The sequence below is a fragment of the Sinohyriopsis cumingii genome, chromosome 1 (assembly GCF_028554795.1).
Source record: "Sinohyriopsis cumingii isolate HCF-2022 chromosome 1, ASM2855479v2, whole genome shotgun sequence".
NCBI lineage: Eukaryota > Metazoa > Mollusca > Bivalvia > Unionida > Unionidae > Sinohyriopsis > Sinohyriopsis cumingii.
The window spans coordinates 150,352,743-150,369,457 of record NC_142961.1 but is presented as its reverse complement, the minus strand read 5'-3'; the positions used below and the strand labels follow the sequence as shown (position 1 = coordinate 150,369,457).

General features: G+C 35.6%; 1 long non-coding RNA gene across 2 annotated transcripts; it reads left to right on the top strand.

Moving 5' to 3' along the window:
- The first annotated feature begins 255 nt into the window (after window positions 1-255).
- LOC149808147 (uncharacterized) lies at window positions 256-15,828 on the top strand. Of its 2 annotated transcripts, none has more exons than XR_016424086.1 (2): window positions 256-2,046; window positions 12,996-15,828. It is a non-coding gene; the product is annotated as an uncharacterized LOC149808147 (long non-coding RNA). The 2 variants fall into 2 exon arrangements; XR_016424088.1 differs by lacking the exon at window positions 256-2,046 and adding an exon at window positions 2,053-10,447.
- Window positions 15,829-16,715: the final 887 nt, after the last annotated feature.

Sequence of the window (16,715 nt, the reverse complement as noted above, 5' to 3'; positions counted from 1 at the left end):
TAAATTCATTCATTAAAATATCTTGGACGACTAAAAGCATTAACAAGATTAAATTGGTACCGTATCTATATTTTTTATGAAAAGTACTTTTATTATTAAAGAGACACAAGTGTAGCCACTTCATTTTATTAAATATACGAGTATTCATAGTCTTTAAATGTAAAACTTGTTGTGGGTGGGGCTGGGAGATGTTAACGGAAAGGCAGATTGAATTGTTTTCTAGAACAAGATAACGAAGAAAGGATGGTTATGGGAGTGATTCTGAAAATGGCTGGAGCCACCACTTCAGAATACATAGCTCTGTGAAAGAAAGAGAATTTCCTCATTAGGGTAGCACCTCAGTTGCGGCAGGAGAGACGGTCTGAATGTTCAAAATGTATTTCTTTGCTTATTGTTGTCTTTGTAAAGAAACCATTGTAAGATTTGTTTCTTATTAGTGAAATTCTTTTCAGTTGTATTTTTTTCTTTCTTCACTCTTTGTAATGACTCGTACTTGAAAGTATAAAATGAAATGCATTTTTTCACAGAATATCACATGCTGTTCCTGAAGAGTATCTTGTAGAAAATTGGTAAATTAGGATTGCTAGGCTTTGTTGTTGAAAATAGCTCTTTTGTAGGAATCCCTGCCACTTGGTTTGGTGTACTTTCATCTTCTGCAATAAGTGTTTGGCTGTAGGACCCGAAGGTACGTGTCGAGTCTAATAGCAAGTCCCTACCAGATGATGATCTCCAACCTTGTCAAGTTGTAAAGGCCCATTTTGTGTAGATGGTACATTGAGGGATGTTTGAGAGAAAGCTGTAAGTGAGTGTGTAGCTTTTCATAAATGGTACTATTTTCAATCTCTTTAATTGAAAAGTTGGCAAAGCGTAAATGTTGTAAATTTCTTCAATGGAATATGTCTTCCAATTTCAAGCATTAAGTTCTCTGTTTTGAATATTGTAAATGACGCCAATTGTATTAAGTAGATTGTTGAAAGTTTAAGTGATTTCAAAGTTAGCATGTCAATTCGTCAGATTTAGTGTGTATTGCCATAGCTAGTAGTGGGGGTGGTTTGGGGATAATACATTTTTGTTCCAGATTTGCTTCTGGACTTGTGATCAACATCTGTGAGTATCATCAATAATGTAGCACATCCACATGGTCCCCACTTCCTCTCCCTCATCCTTCCAACTAGGATACATTACTGATCTGATTCTCAAAGAAGCCTTCCAACGTGCCCTGAGCGCATGATTGCCAGCGTGACATGATCCTCTTGTGATCTTTTGGTCAAGTTCTGTGTACGAGTAAAGCTGATGTAAAGATTGTCCGGAATGGATTGTAGGAAACGAGGGGTGGAAAGGACACCAGTTGCGGGAATCAAAGATCCTCTGGTTTGGATTGCTATGAGCTTGATATTTTTTTCCTGATTGTGGGTATACAAAAGTTGAACGTTTTTGATCAGAAATATATTAAAATAGCTAAATTCATTCATTAAAATATCTTGGACGACTAAAAGCATTAACAAGATTAAATTGGTACCGTATCTATATTTTTTATGAAAAGTACTTTTATTATTAAAGAGACACAAGTGTAGCCACTTCATTTTATTAAATATACGAGTATTCATAGTCTTTAAATGTAAAACTTGTTGTGGGTGGGGCTGGGAGATGTTAACGGAAAGGCAGATTGAATTGTTTTCTAGAACAAGATAACGAAGAAAGGATGGTTATGGGAGTGATTCTGAAAATGGCTGGAGCCACCACTTCAGAATACATAGCTCTGTGAAAGAAAGAGAATTTCCTCGTTAGGGCAGCACCTCAGTTTCAGCAGGAGAGAAGGTCTGAATGTTTAAAAAGTATTTCTTTGCTTATTGTTGTCTTTGTAAAGAATACATTGGAAGATTTTTTTTCTCATTAGTGAAATTCTTTTCAATTGTATCTTTTCTTTTCTTCACTCTTTGTAATGACTCGTACTTGAAACTATAAAATGAAATGCATTTTTCACAGAATATCAAATGCTGTACCAGAAGAGTATCTTGTAGAAAATTGGTAAATTAGGATTGCTAGGCTTTGTTGGTGAAAATAGCTCTTTTGTAGGAATCCCTGCCACTTGGTTTGGTGTACTTTGATCTTTTGAAATAAGTGTTCGGCTCTAGGACCGGAAGCTACGTGTCAAGTCTAATAGCAAGTCCCTCCAGATGATGATCTCCAACCTTGTCAAGTTGTAAAGGTCCATTTTGTGTAGATGGTACATTGAGGGATGTTTGAGAGAAAGCCATAAGTGAGTGTGTAGCTTTTCATAAATGGTACTATTTTCAATCTCTTTAATTGCAAAGTTGGCAAAGCGTAAATGTTGTAAATTTCTTCAATGGAATATGTCTTCAATTTCAAGCATTAAGTTCTCTGTTTTGAATATTGTAAATGAAGCCAATTGTATTAAGTAGATTGTTGAAAGTTTAAGCGATTTCAAAGTTAGTATGTCAATTCGTCAGATTTAGTGTGTATTGCCATAGGTAATAGTGGGGGTGGTTTGGGGATAATACATTTTTGTTCCAGATTTGCTCCTGGACTTGTGATCAACATCTGTGAGTATCATCAATAATTATAGCACATCCACATGGTCCCCACTTCCTCTCCCTCATCCTTCCAACTAGAATACAGTACTGATCTGATTCTCAAAGAAGCCTTCCAACTTGCCCTGAGCGCGTGATTGCCAGCGTGACATGATCCTCTTGTGATCTTTAGGTCAACTTCTGTGTACGAGTAAAGCTGATGTAAAGATTTGTCCGGAATGGATTGTAGGAAACGAGGGGTGGAAAGGACACCAGTTGCGGGAATCAAAGATCCTCTGGTTTGGATTGCTATGAGCTTGATATTTTTTTCCTCATTGTGGGTATACAGAAGTTCAACGTATTTGATCAGAAATATGTTAAAATGGCTAAATTCATTCAATAAAATATTTTCCAAGAGGAAAAACATTAAGAAGATTAAATTGGTACCATATCTATATTTTTTATGAAAATTACTTTTATTATTAAAGAAACACAAGTGTAGGCACTTCATTTTATTAAATAGATGAGTATTCATAGTCTTTAAAGGTAAAACTTGTTGTGGGTGGGGCTGGGAGATGTTAACGGAAAGGCAGATTGAATTGTTTTCCAGAGCAAGACGACGAATAAAGGATGATTAAGGGAGTGATTTTGAAAATGGCTGGAGCCTCCAGTTGAGAATACATAGCTCGGTGAAAGAAAGAATTTCCTCGTTAGGGCAGCACCTCAGTTGCAGCAGGAGAGAAGGTCTGAATGTTTAAAAAGTATTTGTTTGCAAATTGTTGTCTTTGTTGTAAAGAAACCATTGGAAGATTTGTTTTCTCATTAGTGAAATTCTTTTCAGTCGTATTTTTTTTCTTCACTCTTTGTAACGATCCTTACTTGAAACTACAAAATGAGATGCATTTTTTCACAGAATATCAAATGCTGTACCAGAAGAGTATCTTGTAGAAAATTGGTAAATTGGGATTGCTAGGCTTTGTTGTTGAAAATAGCTCTTTTGTAGGAATCCCTGCCACTTGGTTTGGTGTACTTTATCTTCTGCAATAAGTGTTCGGCTGTAGGACCCGAAGGTACGTGTCGAGTCTAATAGCAAGTCCCTACCAGATGATGATCTCCAACCTTGTCAAGTTGTAAAGGCCCATTTTGTGTAGATGGTACATTGAGGGATGTTTGAGAGAAAGCTGTAAGTGAGTGTGTAGCTTTTCATAAATGGTACTATTTTCAATCTCTTTAATTGAAAAGTTGGCAAAGCGTAAATGTTGTAAATTTCTTCAATGGAATATGTCTTCCAATTTCAAGCATTAAGTTCTCTGTTTTGAATATTGTAAATGACGCCAATTGTATTAAGTAGATTGTTGAAAGTTTAAGTGATTTCAAAGTTAGCATGTCAATTCGTCAGATTTAGTGTGTATTGCCATAGCTAGTAGTGGGGGTGGTTTGGGGATAATACATTTTTGTTCCAGATTTGCTCCTGGACTTGTGATCAACATCTGTGAGTATCATCAATAATGTAGCACATCCACATGGTCCCCACTTCCTCTCCCTCATCCTTCCAACTAGGATACATTACTGATCTGATTCTCAAAGAAGCCTTCCAACTTGCCCTGAGCGCATGATTGCCAGCGTGACATGATCCTCTTGTGATCTTTTGGTCAAGTTCTGTGTACGAGTAAAGCTGATGTAAATATTGTCCGGAATGGATTGTAGGAAACGAGGGGTGGAAAGGACACCAGTTGCGGGAATCAAAGATCCTCTGGTTTGGATTGCTATGAGCTTGATATTTTTTTCCTGATTGTGGGTATACAAAAGTTGAACGTTTTTGATCAGAAATATATTAAAATAGCTAAATTCATTCATTAAAATATCTTGGACGACTAAAAGCATTAACAAGATTAAATTGGTACCGTATCTATATTTTTTATGAAAAGTACTTTTATTATTAAAGAGACACAAGTGTAGCCACTTCATTTTATTAAATATACGAGTATTCATAGTCTTTAAATGTAAAACTTGTTGTGGGTGGGGCTGGGAGATGTTAACGGAAAGGCAGATTGAATTGTTTTCTAGAACAAGACGACGAATAAAGGATGAATAAGGGAGTGATTTTGAAAATGGCTGGAGCCTGCACTTCAGAATACATAGCTCGGTGAAAGAAAGAAAGAATTTCCTCATTAGGGCAGCACCTCAGTTGCAGCAGGAGAGAAGGTCTGAATGTTTAAAAAGTATTTCTTTGCTTATTGTTGTCTTTGTAAAGAATGCATTGGAAGATTTGTTTTTTCATTAGTGAGATTCTTTTCAGTTGTATTTTTTTCTTTCTTCACTCTTTGTAATGACTCGTACTTGAATCTATCAAATGAAATGCATTTTTCACAGAATATCAAATGCTGTACCAGAAGAGTATCTTGTAGAAAATTGGTAAGTTAGGATTGCTAGGCTTTGTTGTTGAAAATAGCTCTTTTGTAGGAATCCTTGCCACTTGGTTTGGTGTACTTTGATCTTTTGAAATAAGTGTTCGGCTCTAGGACCGGAAGCTACATGTCAAGTCTAATAGCAAGTCCCTCCAGATGATGATCTCCAACCTTGTCAAGTTGTAAAGGTCCATTTTGTGTAGATGGTACATTGAGGGATGTTTGAGAGAAAGCCATAAGTGAGTGTGTAGCTTTTCATAAATGGTACTATTTTCAATCTCTTTAATTGCAAAGTTGGCAAAGCGTAAATGTTGTAAATTTCTTCAATGGAATATGTCTTCAATTTCAAGCATTAAGTTCTCTGTTTTGAATATTGTAAATGAAGCCAATTGTATTAAGTAGATTGTTGAAAGTTTAAGTGATTTCAAGGTTAGTATGTCAATTCGTCAGATTTAGTGTGTATTGCCATAGCTAGTAGTGGGGGTGGTTTGGGGATAATACATTTTTGTTCCAGATTTGCTTCTGGACTTGTGATCAACATCTGTGAGTATCATCAATAATGTAGCACATCCACATGGTCCCCACTTCCTCTCCCTCATCCTTCCAACTAGAATACATTACTGATCTGATTCTCAAAGAAGCCTTCCAACTTGCCCTGAGCGCATGATTGCCAGCGTGACATGATCCTCTTGTGATCTTTAGGTCAACTTCTGTGTACGAGTAAAGCTGATGTAAAGATTTGTCCGGAATGGATTGTAGGAAACGAGGGGTGGAAAGGACACAAGTTGCGGAAATCAAAGATCCTCTGGTTTGGATTGCTATGAGCTTGATATTTTTTTCCTCATTGTGGGTATACAAAAGTTGAATGTTTTTGATCAGAAACATATTAAAATAGCTAAATTCATTCATTAAAATACCTTGCACGAGTAAAAGCATTAACAAGATTAAATTGGTACTATATCCATATGGTTTATGAAAATTACTTTTATTATTAAAGAGACACAAGTGTAGCCACTTCATTTTATTAAATATATGAGTATTCATAGTCTTTAAATGTAAAACTTGTTGTGGGTGGGGCTGGGAGATGTTAACGGAAAGGCAGATTGAATTGTTTTCTAGAACAAGACGACGAATAAAGGATGAATAAGGGAGTGATTTTGAAAATGGCTGGAGCCTCCACTTCAGAATAATAGCTCGGTGAAAGAAAGAGAATTTCCTCATGAGGGCAGCACCTCAGTTGCAGCAGGAGAGAAGGTCTGAATGTTTAAAAAGTATTTCTTTGCTTATTGTTGTCTTTGTAAAGAATGCATTGGAAGATTTGTTTTTTCATTAGTGAGATTCTTTTCAGTTGTATTTTTTTCTTTTTTCACTCTTTGTAATGACTCGTACTGGAAACTGTAAAATGAAATGCATTTTTAACAGAATATCAAATGCTATACCAGAAGAGTATCTTGTAGAAAATTGGTAAATTAGGATTGCTAGGCTTTATTGGTGAAAATAGCTCTTGTAACCAATTGTACAAAGTAAATTGTTAAAAGTTAAGTGATTTCAAAGTTGGCATGTCAAGTCGTCAGATTTAGTCTGTATTGCCATAGCTAGTAGTGGGGGTGGTTTGGGGATAATACATTTTTGTTCCAGATCTGCTCCTGGATTTGTGATCAACATCTGTGAGTATCATTAATGTAGCACATCCACATGGTCCCCACTTCCTCTTCCTCATCCTTCCAACTAGGATACATTACTGATCTGATTCTCAAAGAAGCCTTCCAACTTGCCCTGAGCGCATGATTGCCAGCGTGACATGATCCTCTTGTGATCTTTAGGTCAATTTCTGTGTATGAGTAAAGCTGATGTAAAGATTGTCCAGAATGGATTGTAGGATACGAGGGGTGGAAAGGACACAAGTTGCAGGAATCAGAGATCCTCTGGTTTGGATTGCTATGAGCTTGATATTTTTTTCCTCATTGTGGGTATACAGAAGTTCAACGTATTTGATCAGAAATATGTTAAAATAGCTAAATTCATTCAATAAAATATTTTCCAAGAGGAAAAACATTAAGAAGATTAAATTGGTACCATATCTATATTTTTTATGAAAATTACTTTTATTATTAAAGAAACACAAGTGTAGGCACTTCATTTTATTAAATAGATGAGTATTCATAGTCTTTAAAGGTAAAACTTGTTGTGGGTGGGGCTGGGAGATGTTAACGGAAAGGCAGATTGAATTGTTTTCCAGAGCAAGACGACGAATAAAGGATGATTAAGGGAGTGATTTTGAAAATGGCTGGAGCCTCCAGTTGAGAATACATAGCTCGGTGAAAGAAAGAATTTCCTCGTTAGGGCAGCACCTCAGTTGCAGCAGGAGAGAAGGTCTGAATGTTTAAAAAGTATTTGTTTGCAAATTGTTGTCTTTGTTGTAAAGAAACCATTGGAAGATTTGTTTTCTCATTAGTGAAATTCTTTTCAGTCGTATTTTTTTTCTTCACTCTTTGTAACGATCCTTACTTGAAACTACAAAATGAGATGCATTTTTTCACAGAATATCAAATGCTGTACCAGAAGAGTATCTTGTAGAAAATTGGTAAATTGGGATTGCTAGGCTTTGTTGTTGAAAATAGCTCTTTTGTAGGAATCCCTGCCACTTGGTTTGGTGTACTTTATCTTCTGCAATAAGTGTTCGGCTGTAGGACCCGAAGGTACGTGTCGAGTCTAATAGCAAGTCCCTACCAGATGATGATCTCCAACCTTGTCAAGTTGTAAAGGCCCATTTTGTGTAGATGGTACATTGAGGGATGTTTAAGAGAAAGCTGTAAGTGAGTGTGTAGCTTTTCATAAATGGTACTATTTTCAATCTCTTTAATTGAAAAGTTGGCAAAGCGTAAATGTTGTAAATTTCTTCAATGGAATATGTCTTCCAATTTCAAGCATTAAGTTCTCTGTTTTGAATACTGTAAATGACGCCAATTGTATTAAGTAGATTGTTGAAAGTTTAAGTGATTTCAAAGTTAGCATGTCAATTCGTCAGATTTAGTGTGTATTGCCATAGCTAGTAGTGGGGGTGGTTTGGGGATAATACATTTTTGTTCCAGATTTGCTCCTGGACTTGTGATCAACATCTGTGAGTATCATCAATAATGTAGCACATCCACATGGTCCCCACTTCCTCTCCCTCATCCTTCCAACTAGGATACATTACTGATCTGATTCTCAAAGAAGCCTTCCAACTTGCCCTGAGCGCATGATTGCCAGCGTGACATGATCCTCTTGTGATCTTTTGGTCAAGTTCTGTGTACGAGTAAAGCTGATGTAAATATTGTCCGGAATGGATTGTAGGAAACGAGGGGTGGAAAGGACACCAGTTGCGGGAATCAAAGATCCTCTGGTTTGGATTGCTATGAGCTTGATATTTTTTTCCTGATTGTGGGTATACAAAAGTTGAACGTTTTTGATCAGAAATATATTAAAATAGCTAAATTCATTCATTAAAATATCTTGGACGACTAAAAGCATTAACAAGATTAAATTGGTACCGTATCTATATTTTTTATGAAAAGTACTTTTATTATTAAAGAGACACAAGTGTAGCCACTTCATTTTATTAAATATACGAGTATTCATAGTCTTTAAATGTAAAACTTGTTGTGGGTGGGGCTGGGAGATGTTAACGGAAAGGCAGATTGAATTGTTTTCTAGAACAAGACGACGAATAAAGGATGAATAAGGGAGTGATTTTGAAAATGGCTGGAGCCTGCACTTCAGAATACATAGCTCGGTGAAAGAAAGAAAGAATTTCCTCATTAGGGCAGCACCTCAGTTGCAGCAGGAGAGAAGGTCTGAATGTTTAAAAAGTATTTCTTTGCTTATTGTTGTCTTTGTAAAGAATGCATTGGAAGATTTGTTTTTTCATTAGTGAGATTCTTTTCAGTTGTATTTTTTTCTTTCTTCACTCTTTGTAATGACTCGTACTTGAATCTATCAAATGAAATGCATTTTTCACAGAATATCAAATGCTGTACCAGAAGAGTATCTTGTAGAAAATTGGTAAGTTAGGATTGCTAGGCTTTGTTGTTGAAAATAGCTCTTTTGTAGGAATCCTTGCCACTTGGTTTGGTGTACTTTGATCTTTTGAAATAAGTGTTCGGCTCTAGGACCGGAAGCTACGTGTCAAGTCTAATAGCAAGTCCCTCCAGATGATGATCTCCAACCTTGTCAAGTTGTAAAGGTCCATTTTGTGTAGATGGTACATTGAGGGATGTTTGAGAGAAAGCCATAAGTGAGTGTGTAGCTTTTCATAAATGGTACTATTTTCAATCTCTTTAATTGCAAAGTTGGCAAAGCGTAAATGTTGTAAATTTCTTCAATGGAATATGTCTTCAATTTCAAGCATTAAGTTCTCTGTTTTGAATATTGTAAATGAAGCCAATTGTATTAAGTAGATTGTTGAAAGTTTAAGTGATTTCAAGGTTAGTATGTCAATTCGTCAGATTTAGTGTGTATTGCCATAGCTAGTAGTGGGGGTGGTTTGGGGATAATACATTTTTGTTCCAGATTTGCTTCTGGACTTGTGATCAACATCTGTGAGTATCATCAATAATGTAGCACATCCACATGGTCCCCACTTCCTCTCCCTCATCCTTCCAACTAGAATACATTACTGATCTGATTCTCAAAGAAGCCTTCCAACTTGCCCTGAGCGCATGATTGCCAGCGTGACATGATCCTCTTGTGATCTTTAGGTCAACTTCTGTGTACGAGTAAAGCTGATGTAAAGATTTGTCCGGAATGGATTGTAGGAAACGAGGGGTGGAAAGGACACAAGTTGCGGAAATCAAAGATCCTCTGGTTTGGATTGCTATGAGCTTGATATTTTTTTCCTCATTGTGGGTATACAAAAGTTGAATGTTTTTGATCAGAAACATATTAAAATAGCTAAATTCATTCATTAAAATACCTTGCACGAGTAAAAGCATTAACAAGATTAAATTGGTACTATATCCATATGGTTTATGAAAATTACTTTTATTATTAAAGAGACACAAGTGTAGCCACTTCATTTTATTAAATATATGAGTATTCATAGTCTTTAAATGTAAAACTTGTTGTGGGTGGGGCTGGGAGATGTTAACGGAAAGGCAGATTGAATTGTTTTCTAGAACAAGACGACGAATAAGGGAGTGATTTTGAAAATGGCTGGAGCCTCCACTTCAAAATAATAGCTCGGTGAAAGAAAGAGAATTTCCTCATGAGGGCAGCACCTCAGTTGCAGCAGGAGAGAAGGTCTGAATGTTTAAAAAGTATTTCTTTGCTTATTGTTGTCTTTGTAAAGAATGCATTGGAAGATTTGTTTTTTCATTAGTGAGATTCTTTTCAGTTGTATTTTTTTCTTTTTTCACTCTTTGTAATGACTCGTACTGGAAACTGTAAAATGAAATGCATTTTTAACAGAATATCAAATGCTATACCAGAAGAGTATCTTGTAGAAAATTGGTAAATTAGGATTGCTAGGCTTTATTGGTGAAAATAGCTCTTGTAACCAATTGTACAAAGTAAATTGTTAAAAGTTAAGTGATTTCAAAGTTGGCATGTCAAGTCGTCAGATTTAGTCTGTATTGCCATAGCTAGTAGTGGGGGTGGTTTGGGGATAATACATTTTTGTTCCAGATTTGCTCCTGGATTTGTGATCAACATCTGTGAGTATCATTAATGTAGCACATCCACATGGTCCCCACTTCCTCTCCCTCATCCTTCCAGCTAGGATACATTACTGATCTGATTCTCAAAGAAGCCTTCCAACTTGCCCTGAGCGCATGATTGCCAGCGTGACATGATCCTCTTGTGATCTTTAGGTCAATTTCTGTGTACGAGTAAAGCTGATGTAAAGATTGTCCAGAATGGATTGTAGGATACGAGGGGTGGAAAGGACACAAGTTGCAGGAATCAGAGATCCTCTGGTTTGGATTGCTATGAGCTTGATATTTTTTTCCTCATTGTGGGTATACAGAAGTTCAACGTATTTGATCAGAAATATGTTAAAATAGCTAAATTCATTCAATAAAATATTTTCCAAGAGGAAAAACATTAAGAAGATTAAATTGGTACCATATCTATATTTTTTATGAAAATTACTTTTATTATTAAAGAAACACAAGTGTAGGCACTTCATTTTATTAAATAGATGAGTATTCATAGTCTTTAAAGGTAAAACTTGTTGTGGGTGGGGCTGGGAGATGTTAACGGAAAGGCAGATTGAATTGTTTTCCAGAGCAAGACGACGAATAAAGGATGATTAAGGGAGTGATTTTGAAAATGGCTGGAGCCTCCAGTTGAGAATACATAGCTCGGTGAAAGAAAGAATTTCCTCGTTAGGGCAGCACCTCAGTTGCAGCAGGAGAGAAGGTCTGAATGTTTAAAAAGTATTTGTTTGCAAATTGTTGTCTTTGTTGTAAAGAAACCATTGGAAGATTTGTTTTCTCATTAGTGAAATTCTTTTCAGTCGTATTTTTTTCTTCACTCTTTGTAACGATCCTTACTTGAAACTACAAAATGAGATGCATTTTTTCACAGAATATCAAATGCTGTACCAGAAGAGTATCTTGTAGAAAATTGGTAAATTGGGATTGCTAGGCTTTGTTGGTGAAATAGCTCTTTTGTAGGAATCCCTGCCACTTGGTTTGGTGTACTTTGATCAGTTGCAATAAGTGTTAAGCTGTAGGACCCGTAGGTACATGTCAAGTCTAATAGCAAGTCCATGCCAGATGATGATCTCCAACCTTGTCAAGTTGTAAAGGCCCATTTTGTGTAGATGGTACACTGAGGGATGTTTGAGAGAAAGATATTAGTGAGTGTGTAGCTTTTCATAAATGGTACTATTTTCAATCTCTTTAATTGAAATGTTGGCAAAGCGTAAAAGTTGTAAGTTTCTTCAATGGAATATGTCCTCCAGTTTGAAGCATTTCCTCAAGTTCTGTTCTGAATATTTTAAATGAGGCCAATTGTATAAAGTAGATTGTTGAAAGTTTAAGTGATTTCAAAGTTGGCATGTCAATTCGTCAGATTTAGTGTGTATTGCCATAGCTAGTAGTGGGGGGGGGGGATTGGGGATAATACATTTTTGTTCCAGATTTGCTCCTGGACTTGTGATCAACATCTGTGAGTATCATCATTAATGTAGCACATCCACATGGTCCCCACTTCCTCATCCTTCCAACTAGAATACATTACTGATCTGATTCTCAAAGAAGCCTTCCAACTTGTCCTGAGCGCATGATTGCCAGTGTGACATGATCCTCTTGTGATCTTTAGGTCAATTTCTGTGTACGAGTAAAGCTGATGTAAAGATTGTCCAAAATGGATTGTAGGAAATGAGGGGTGGAAAGGACACAAGTTGCAGGAATCAGAGATCCTCTGGTTTGGATTGGTATGAGCTTGATGTTTTCTTCTTCATATTGGGGATATACAAAAGGCTAAATTCCATTAATCTTTTTAAAGAAATGCTTGACAAAAAGCAAGAGCAATAATGAGATTAAATTGGTAGTATTTCTATATAGTTGATGAGAATTACTTTTGATGATGTCAAAGAAACACAAGTGTAGCTACTTCATTTTATTAAATATATGTGCATTCATGGTCTGTAAATGTAAAGGTTGTTGTGGGTGGGGGAGGTGTTAATGGAAAGGCAAATTGAATTGTTTTCCTGAACAAGAAAACGAATAAAGGATGGTTAAGGGAGTGATTTTGAAAATGGCTGGAACCTCCACTTCAGAATACATAGCTCGGTGAAAGAAAGAGAATTTCCTCGTTACGGCAGCACCTCAGTTGCAGCAGGAGAGAAGGTCTGAATGTTTAAAAAGTATTTCTTTGCTTATTGTTGTCTTTGTAAAGAATGCATTGGAAGATTTGTTTTCTCATTAGTGAAATTCTTTTCAGTTGTATTTGTTTCTTTCTTCACTCTTCGTAACAACTTGTACTTGAAACTATAAAATGAAATGCATTTTTCACAGAATATCAAATGCTGTGAGTATCTTGTAGAAAATTGGCAAATTAGGATTGCTAGGCTTTGTTGGTGAAAAGCGCTCTTTTGTAGAAATTTTATCTAATAGATGGGCTTTCTTGGCTTTTAGATATAGTTTTTTGTGGGTTGGAGGGTGTCCTAATTGGGAGGTATATGAAACTGTATTCCAGAAAATGCAAGGACAAGTGGAAGAAAATAGTTCCGTAACGTTAGCAGTAATGTGAGCATTTTATAAATTGTTTTTCTGTGAAATGTACGATAATTAGTGTCGGTGCTGTAAAAGAAATGAGTGGAACCACATTGTTTTGTTAAATAGATGGGCATTTATGGTCTCTTTAATAAAAGGTTTGCAAAACCTGTACTTGTTTGAATGGGATTTCAGCAATTTCTTCCTAACAGACATTGCAAATTGTCTACATTTTAATGAGATCATTAGCTTCTGTGCTTGTCACTCAGCAGTATTATTGTCTTGACATTCCAGGTTTAATAACTTCCCTTCAAGGTAATGTTCTTGAAGAAATCTTTGCTGATTCCCAGGGTGCTTAATGTCCCGTGAGACTTGGTTATCCTAGCTGCGATGGTGTTCAGCCTTATGTGAAACTAGTTCAACATTGTCTCATCTTGAAGAAGTGATAGAGAGGAAGCGGAAGGTGGCATTGAAGAATGATTCCATTTGCATATCATTTGAATAATTCAAAGATTCTATATTTTAAATTGACATTGTATTGTTGTGCAACATTTTTACATTTATTTAGAAAGGTTTATCTTTGTAAGGTTTCCCTTTTTTTGTAATTTTTATGTTTTGTAGTTGCAATTCTTTATCATTCTAGTTAGACAGCAATATCATACTATGCTATTTGCAAGAAAACTTGTTTTTTTTTTGTTGAGAATTTATCTTTGATTTGCTGTAATTGCATTAATTTTTAACATTTGACATTTGTTTAAAGTAGTGGTGGTTTTCGAATTAATGTCTTTTTATCGATTACATTTTGTTTTGTTACTTGTGTTTTTAAAATGGAAACCTCTTTGCTATTATTCTCTTACCTAATGAACTTTTTAAAAACATTTTATAATAAGGCATTTATTGTCATTGCTAACAATGGTTCTGATGTGTTAACCCAGTCTACACTTGGGTGGATCGTTCAGACATTTCAGTACTTTGGGTTTGAGTTTCAGTCAATGTGGTGGCAAGCAATCAAAATCATGTTCAAATTTGAACATAGTTCTTGCAGGCTCGAGACGAAGGATGCACAGAACTGGAATGGACTAGTTAATAAGCAATTTTCCACTGCCAATCCATGTTTAATACAGCCTTTCCCTTGAAAGCATGTGCAATGGCTTTTCTCTGGTATATAGTCGTACTTTCGATGTTAAACTTGCAAAAGTATCCTTTTGAAATGAACTGCCTCCATTTTTGGCTGATGTAGAATGCACTAGTCATTGGACGCTATTGGTTAGTTGGCATTGCATACTTAGGGAGACAAGTCATGAAATCCAAAATACATTGGCAAAGCCCAGAAAAATCTGAACAATCCGACTAGGTTTAGATTGGGTTACTGCATCAAAACCTTGGCTTGTGAAGATGTACATATTTGTTTCCTCCCCTAGTGTTTTTAAGTTTTGTTTGCTTCATTTATAGTTTTTTTAAACAAATACATTGTAATTTCAAGATGTATTATTGTCTGCAACTTTTCCTTTAAAGAATTTCACAAGTTTTTGCAGAGATTGCAAATATGTTTACTTTGTCATTTTTAGATTGGATAATCCTATTATCTTTGCAGGGCTCTGAACGAGTACAAGTGGCGAGGATATCAATGGAAGGCAAATAAGTAGATATGATCTTAATAGGAGAAAAAAGTTTTTTAGTACTCGGTTGTTTTTGGCATCAAAAACCTTTTGTTTGTTGGTCAGGGGGTGAGTAAACACCTTGATAGCTGGTCTTGAGCATGGAAAAATCCTACCTCCCCCTCCCTTAAGTGTTAAGAAAGGGAGTAGGGTTGGGTAGCCCGCTCGCAGCAATAACTGACCTTTTTGGCAATGGAATTTAATTTTTAATCAGATGTAAAAATTAAATTAAAAATTGAAAATTCATCTAATTCTTAAACAAGATTACGTGTGGAGGATTAAGGACTATCAACATTATTTTAAATGAATTAAAAAATTACGTCTGTACATGTAGATCTTCATAGCACATAAACCTTGATGTCCTGCAATTAACAAATAATTTGAACTTGATCCAGCTTCTTGCAAATTGAGGACATTTAAGAACAATATATTTACGTTGTCTGCACTTTTCCTTGTAATCTGAACATTGTTTGGTAGATTTTTTATCTTTTCATCTCTTTTGGTCAATGTTCTGATTGTGGTGGCCCTCTACAGTTTTAGATTTTACATTTGAAAAACGATTTATTTAAACTAAACATCACAATTAAATACTTGGACAAGATGTTAAATTTTCAAGGACTGGTGTAATGGGGGAAAAATTACTGGGTTCATGTAACTTTGAAAGCTTAAAAGTTTAGAGATTACCTTGAAAAAGCTTCAGTTGTTTGATAAGTGACATATTCCACAGACTATGAATTTATTGAGGTAACAAAGAACATTATAACGGAATAAAATGTATTGCTTTGAAATTAAACTTTATTTCATATATGGTACTCCATCTAGCAACTAAGTTATTTGTTCTGGTGGCTCACTAATTCAGCTTTTTATTTCTGCTTTTGTACTTACTGATACACTGATAAAGGGAAAATGAAATTATTGAAAACTGCTAAAAAAATTCCTTGAAGCAGCCATCTTGAACTGTACAAAATATAAATCCAACAGCATCTTGGTAAACTCGTGGATATGAGGATAAATAAATTTGTAAATAATACCCCTTTTGTTGTTCTTATTTAATATTTTAATATTTGTCACCAATATTGGTCATCTGTCGTTACATACATACACACTTAAAACAAATAACCAGTTGCACGTCCAATTTACGTTTAGATCTTACCAACCTATCTGTTTCTCTGTTGAGAAAAAAAAAAATTGGAACAGTAAACCAACATTTGCATTACAAAATCTGCATTTTTGGGGGGTTTTTTCCCCTTCTTTTAGGCAGGCACATTGTACTCTATATGGTAAGCAGGTTTGTGGCTCAGCTAAAATATGTAAATCTTCCGACTGGATGGCAGAGAGAGTACATTTACTTAAATACCCACAAGGTCAAAAGTAGAGAGCTGCATTATTGCATTTGCATCGATATCATGAAACACCAAACAGTGACCAACCTTTCACACTTTATGTACTTTTAACATTGTTAGTTGTATTGTGCCAAAAAAATGTGAGCCAGGTTCTTTTCCCAAGGACATGCAAGAAAGGGGACCTGGGCTGATGTTGAACCTGTTGCCTTATAATTGCAGCTTCCATGTTCTACCAAATGTTACTTTTCCACCTCTGTTGTTCACACGCTAATCCAATCCATGTCAACCTCTAGAGAGGTATAAGCTAATTATTGTTAATACAAAAGGGAAGAAAAAGTATAATCTGAATAATGTAGTCCATGCTGTAATTACAGAAATCTAAAAAAAATGTATTTATTTTTGCAACTAACCTGGATCTGCTGCAGCTGGTTAAAATTTGTCTTTATACAAATGGCAGAATCTATCTAGATCAGGTACCAGAATAAAAAACCTCAACAAATTATTTATATACAACAACTATTATTAATTGGTCTTTGCTGAAAGATCAAATCTAATGCGTAAATGTATCAGTGTG